Genomic DNA, 7,151 nt, shown 5'->3' on the forward strand with positions numbered 1-7,151 from the left:
TTCATGTTTGTTTTTTTCAGACTTCTCTAAAGACAAATTAAAAATGTTTTTTGTGAAGTTGTTATTTTGGAGTGTTCAGCTACTTTATACATGAAATATATATTGTTTTAATCATAGTGCAGTCATACTTTCATCTTAAAAGCTTAAGTTTTCTCTAAAATGATTTTTATTCACTACAGAATATATTTTACAAATTATATCTGATTGGCATGTTCGCATTAATTTAACATTCACTATAAAAATAAGCACAGTTTATTTTTTGGTAAAAACAACTTAACTGGAAAGAGACAATGCTCAAAAACTTAAAAGCTGCCAAGTCAATTTTTATTTATATACAAGATTCAAGATGAAGATGAACTTTATTGTCCCGCAAAGTGGGAGATTTGTCTTCACCCAAACTGTAGCCGTAAAAATACAACATACAACACAGTACAAAAGTCAACAATATAAACAAAACAAAGGGAAAAGAAGTTGAATAAATAACATCAGGTGCCAAAAATACCTGTAAAACACAAATCATTGAATCATAATTCAGTTCGTGTTCTGGTTTATATCTGCCATTATTAGATAAAACGAGCCGAAGAGACGTGCAGCATCTGCTCTCCGTCAGTAAAAATACTCCACTGTCAGTTTATGTGTCTCTAACAAGTGTCTAAACGAGACCTCAGAATGTCGTCACGGCGAACACGACTTTACAACCTGCTATGGTGGTGACGTGATGTGACCGTGGTGTAGTTTGTTTACAGCCTAATGTTAGCTTTTGTACTTCTTCTGATTGAATTAATTCTTCAATAATCATAAAGTTCCTCAGTGAAGATTATCTGACTGAACAAAACCTGAAGGATCAGAAACATTTTTTTATTTGCTTATTTTCTGCAAGACTCCAGAATCCAATTAAAAAAAATCTTCTTGGCTTTTTGACGAGGGAACCAGGGCGATGCTAATGTCAAGGTGATATCGCCATATTTAACTTATTGTGTTGAGGTTTGGGGAAACGCCTACAAAACCACCCTACAACCATTCTCCATACTGCAGCAAAGAGCCGCAAGAATCTGACACAGTGTTGGATATGGGAAACACACTGATAACCTGTTAATGAAGTTAAATGTATGGATCTGGCGGATTTTAAAACTGCTCAAGTCAAAGCAATAAATAACTTATCTATCAGTTTGTGGAAGGCAGTGGGTGGAGAAATCAATCAGAGTAGAGACATCAGACAGTTTAAAAAGAGCTACAAAGAAGATCTTCACAAAGGAGATGATTACAGAGAATGTAAAGCTCACTCAGGGTCAGACTGTTGTCACTATTCGCACGCACACTAGTGTCATCTATACTCTGAGTACGTCCTGGCTGTAGATGACTGAGTGGGGACGCTAGAGGGCGCCAGGTGCTTTTCTTTTTTGCAGTGGTAGTTTTTCTAAGCCACAAAGAAGACAACGTTGCAAAGAAGGATCATGTTTTGGGAAACTCAGCCCAAAACATTTCCTAACTGTATTGGCTCGTAGCTACATCGCCTAAGAGACAGTGGATGGAGTTTAACCAAGGGACTGTTACACTACAACTTGACAAAACAATTGAACAGTATAGAAAACATGCAACATGTCTTCTACAGTGGCGTCACTCGCTGTCAGGCAGCTAAACGTTTTACAACTACAGTGCTTGGATACAAATAGAGAGAACATTTGTAGAGCTACAGGATGATGTCGAGTCTGTCGCCCACCACAGACATTGTCTGTCCACAACAAAAGCTTCCTCGGGATAACAATGGATATCACGTCACTGGATATCACGTTACTGGGACTAAAGATCTACACAAGCGCTACGGCTTAATGTAACGTTACAGCACTGTGGTGAGGCCAGCAGGTCGACAGTGACTTCAGAGATGGTGAGAGACGCGTTTCATTAAGATGCTCTGGTAAGAATTGTTCATATACCTCTATCTGACTTGACTATCGTTTATTGTTTAGGGCTAAAATGTTTTAGTGAAAGGGAACTTCAGTTTGTGAAGGAATACTGCATGCTGTGCACCGTTTTAAAACCTGGCCGAAAATAACGGAGTAACGCACCGCTTGGTAATGGTAACTGAGTTACTGAATTTAAAAACTAACGCGTTACTGTAATGCGTACAACAATGCCTACAACATGACCTCCAGCAGGCTACTGGTGTGCATGTTTCTGACCACACTGTCAGAAACAGACTCCATGAGGGTGGCATGAGGGCCCCACGTCCTCTAGTGGGACCTGTGCTCACAGCCCAGCACCGTGCAGCTCCATCATTCACCAGAGAACACCAGGACTGGCAGGTCCACCATTGGCGCCCTGTTCTCTTCACAGATGAGAGCAGGTTCACACTGAGCACATGTGACAGGCGTGAAAGAGTCTAGAGACACCGTGGTGAATGTTAACAATTTCAATCAATCAATCAATTTTACTTATAAAGCCCAATATCACAAATCACAATTTGCCTCACAGGGCTTTACAGCATACGACATCCCTCTGTCCTTATGACCCTCACAGCTGATCAGGAAAAACTCCCCAAAAAACCCCTTTAACGGGGAAAAAAAACGGTAGAAACCTCAGGAAGAGCAACTGAGGAGGGATCCCTCTTCCAGGACGGACAGACGTGCAATAGATGTCGTACAGAACAGATCAGCATAATAAATTAACAGTAATCCGCATGACACAATGAGACAGAGAGAGAGAGACAGAGAGAGAGAGAGAGAGAGACAGAGAGAGAGAGAGAGACATGCTACCTGTGACATCATCTAGCATGACGATGTGATCTGATCTCATCAGATGTGTGATTTAAGTGTTCCCTTAATTTTTCTGAACAGTGTGTTTCTGTCACAGTTTGATCAGTGATGGATTAGTATAGTTTTAGTATAGTTTCTTCCTGCTCCTTTTGGGACATGAAATGCTTATTTATATTTATTATTGTAAGTCTTTTAATGATTTCTCATTTGTCTCTGTTTTGTAGGTTTTTTACTTTAATATATTCTATTTATTATTATTTATTTTTTTAATTTTTAAATGTTTGAAACAAATCAAAATCAAATCAAAAATCAAAGGTTGACCTAAAGAAAATGTCCCTGCATCATTTCATCATTCCGTTGTTTTAGTGGTGTTACAGTTCGTGGAGACAACATAAAGACCCGTTAAGGACTTGAAACCCAAAGTTAAAGACTGGGGACCCGCAGAATAGTGACTCGGTTCCTCCTCTGGCCTTCAGAAAGAAGCTGACAGGAGACGACGTACATCAAAGACCCAGCTGGACAGGAAGTGTGGACAGTTTATTGGTTTGTGTCTTTGAGGACACCAGGAACGTGTCAGGCTGTTGACGGAGAACTTCCTAACACTTGCTGAAAACACAGAATCCGTCCATCTGGTTTGATATATATAAAAACAGTTTTACAGCCGAACTCTGCGGTCACGTCACTCCACTGAAGTTACCGAGCTGTGTTGTACCTGTCGGAGCCGACCAGGTGAGTGTTTGTTGTCTCTGCAGGTTCCAGCTCAGGTGAACTGAACAATGACTGTCCACAGAAACGTAGAGAACATGACCCTCTGTCCGTCTGATCTGGTTGCCTTCGACAGGAAACTTTATCCAAAGAGCCTCCGGACTCACCTGGAGAAAAACTCCTCCAAACACAAACGTCCTCGACACCTGTTCATCCTGTGTGGTGTCTTCATGTGCTGTACAATATGTATATTTGTTATCACCAGAGTTGTAGTTCAGTCCTGCAGGAAGTCATTGAAACTCTGCACAGTAACAGATTTCTGACCCCTGCCAACGTCCCAGACTGTCTCCAGATTCTGACCTCAGCTCTGCGGTCAATTAATTCAGGAATAGACAACGTAGAAGAATTAAATTCTGATAATGAAAGTCATTAAAACAGATGCTGACGCAGGGACTCTCCTCTATACAGGACCTCAACATCAGGTAAGTTCACTGCCTGTTCTCTAAATTTACACTAGCATTACTTTTCTTTTAAACTGTCCAGTGAGGTGGAGTCTCCCTGTCGTCAGGTAGATGGTTTACAGACTCGAGCCACAGCGGCTGAACACTGATTCACCGTGGAGTTGTGTTGGGACGACCAGGAGGCCAGCAGACGATCTGAGGTTCATATCTAAGGAGCCTGTGTGAGAGATAGGCTGGTCCCAGGTCAGTCAGTGATTTAGAAACCAAACAGAATCTTAAAATCTGTCCTAAATCATCAGGGAGTGCCATTGCCAATGAAAGGGTGTAATGGTCTATAATGGTGTGCGAGTGGGTGTAGTGTGTCAAGTGGTGTCGACATGAGTGCCAGGAGCCAAGGTTTTCCAGAAGAACACGGCACTGTAACAAATGTTCAGTGTTATTCACTTCATCTGATGGGTGCAGTCTGAGCTCTCAGTCTGGTCTGCGTCAGTGTTCCAGCTGCATCCTCGACACGTTTCGTGTTTTTAGGTCAATCAAATGAGAGAGCGTCACAGCATCGAGCCCAGAAAAGTTTTTCTGTTTCAGCCTGAGAGAGAAACAATCTGACCTCGGTGATACTTCTGAGGTGAAGAAAAGGTCACAGGTCAGAATCCAAGATAACACTGAGGTTTTATATTCAGAGTCCCCACGGTCATGAAAGTCCTGGAAAAGTTATGAAATCAGAAGATTTTCCAGGCCTGGAAATGCAGAAGTTTTGAATCTACATTGTTTTGGCAGTTTTAAATATTTTCATGAAAATATTAAATAAATATAAACTTCTGAGTTTAAAATATTTCCATGAAAATATTTCATTAATATTTTCATGGAAATATTTTAAGCATGTCGAACATTATGCAAAACGTGTCACCTGTTTCTAATCTCGTGCTGCACTGTGTGAGTGTGGATTGGATCTTTGGGGGTTTTTTTATCCCACAAAAGGAGCGCAGAAGTTTCTCAAAGTTGTAATAGGTGCTAGTTGGTGGCAGATTAGTCCAAACTGAGAGTGAAGATAGAAGAGCTCACACTTTGCTTATCTGTGGGTATGTGTTGTTCAAGGGCCTGCCCATTTTAGACATCTAAATAAGTTATGAAAAGGTTTTTAAATTCATCATTATGGAATATTACTGTGCATGGGAACATCTCATGACCTCACATCAGGAGCCTCTCGTGTACCTGACAGATTACTGGTGTCAAAGAATGTTACAGAAATACTGACGTAAGAACTGTTTTCTTTACTACTCAAAAATCACTTCTTCCATTAAATGTTAGAGAATGATCATAGTTTGAGTGTACATTAATTTTACAGTAAAACTAAAGTATGGCGTTAGAGCTGCTAATGCTAATGGGCATGTAGCTACTTCCATGTTTCAGATGATACGTCATGTTTATCGTCAACCAATGAAGATGAGTTTTGTCCATTAAAATGTTCAATGTGTGGGAACTCTGGGGTTTTTTAACTGTCCACATACTTTTGGCCACATGTGCCTCTGATTCATTCAGAGCTGAGTTATTAGAAGTGGATATTAAATGATGTGTGTGGATCTTTCTTCTGTTTGATTAAAACCTTGATGTTTCGTCCTGAGAATCTTCGTCTGTTTAAACTCGTGTTAATGTGTTCTCAGAGTTTACTCAGAAGGTTCAGGTTTCTGCCGTCTCCTGATTTACAGTTTTTCTCAGTTGTTTACACACAAATACTGGTACTTGAGACACAATGACCACAACATGTAACTCATGCACCAACCCCCTGAACCAATTCTGCTGAACTACAAGCACAATTCCTGCTTTACACTCAAATTGCAGTTCTAAAACACATTTTTTTTCAAAACACTACACACAGTTCTCTGCATTTGGCACAAGTTTCATGAAGAAAAGCTCTTGTTTTCACAAAGAACACACTGTCATTCAAAATTCTAAAGTTACAGTAATTGCCCTACTATGCACACTGACTCATCACATGGGCAAACACCTGTCACACAGTTTTACTGTAGCATAAAAGGGCAACAGGTGAGCTCTTCTGTTTTGGAGCAATGGATGCCAACACTGGAAACAGAGGCAGAGCCAGAGCCAGAGGAGTGAGAGTAAGAGGAGGAGGACGGGGAGGACGAGGACGAGGAAGGCCAAGGACCGTAATCTCTGATGAGATCCGAGCCACTTTTTCTGCCTGGAGATGGAAAGTGTATGACCGAAATCCACAAACGCGTATACCCCTTCTCCAAGCTATGGAAGACGCATGTGGAGATATAGCAGTTGATGCTTTTCATGGCTGGATTCGCCATGCTAGGCGATATTTCCCCCGCTGCTTGGCCAGGGAAAACATTGCTTGTGATGTGGATGAGGTGCTGTGGCCAGACCGAAACACAAGAGAGGATGCAGCATAGTTTTGTTTTGTTTTTTACTGTAACTGTATACAGTAAATTCTTCTGTTGTTTTGTATGTAAACCACTGTATGTGCAACTTTGTGTTGGTGGGGATGTACACTGTGTACATTGTTTTTGTGGGAAAAATAAAATATATTTGTTACCGTGTATTTGTGTGTTCTGAGTATAAAAACAATATTCTAAAATATTTTACAACACACATATATGTACTGTCTGTAGTAAGTGTAACACTGAACAAAAAAAAGGCCTAAGTCATTATGATGAATGGAGAAGAAGTGTTTTCCATTCATCATAGTGTTTTACATTGAGCACATCAGTGTTCAACTGGTTCTTATAAATGTCTGTTCATATGATGGTTTGTGTGTGTCATTTGAAAACAAAATACCATTTTGAGAAGAAATAACATTGTTTTGAATGTAAAGTTTCATTTTGCAGGAGAATTGAGGGGTTTTGCCCATTGTGTGTGTGTGTTTTTTGATTTGTGTGTAGAATTCTGAGAGTATGAGGCATGCTTTCAGAAAATGTGTGTAAACAATTGAGAAAAACTGTAAATGGGGGTGGCTGTGGCTCAGAGGTAGAGCGGGTCGTCCACCAATCGAAAGATCAGCAGTTCAATCCTGGGCTCCTCCAGGCTACACGTCAAAGTATCCTTGAGCAAGATACTGAACCCCAAATTGCTCCCGATGGCTGTTCCATCTGTATGTGAGTGTGTTAAAACTGAGTAGCAGGTGGCACCTTGGAGGTGGAAGCATGTCAAAAAATAAATGTAAACAATGGGGAGGAGCATGAAAGTTTAAATGGTTGTATTTTGTTTT

Source organism: Epinephelus lanceolatus, chromosome 17 (genome assembly GCF_041903045.1).
Source record: "Epinephelus lanceolatus isolate andai-2023 chromosome 17, ASM4190304v1, whole genome shotgun sequence".
Taxonomy (NCBI): Eukaryota; Metazoa; Chordata; class Actinopteri; order Perciformes; family Serranidae; genus Epinephelus; species Epinephelus lanceolatus.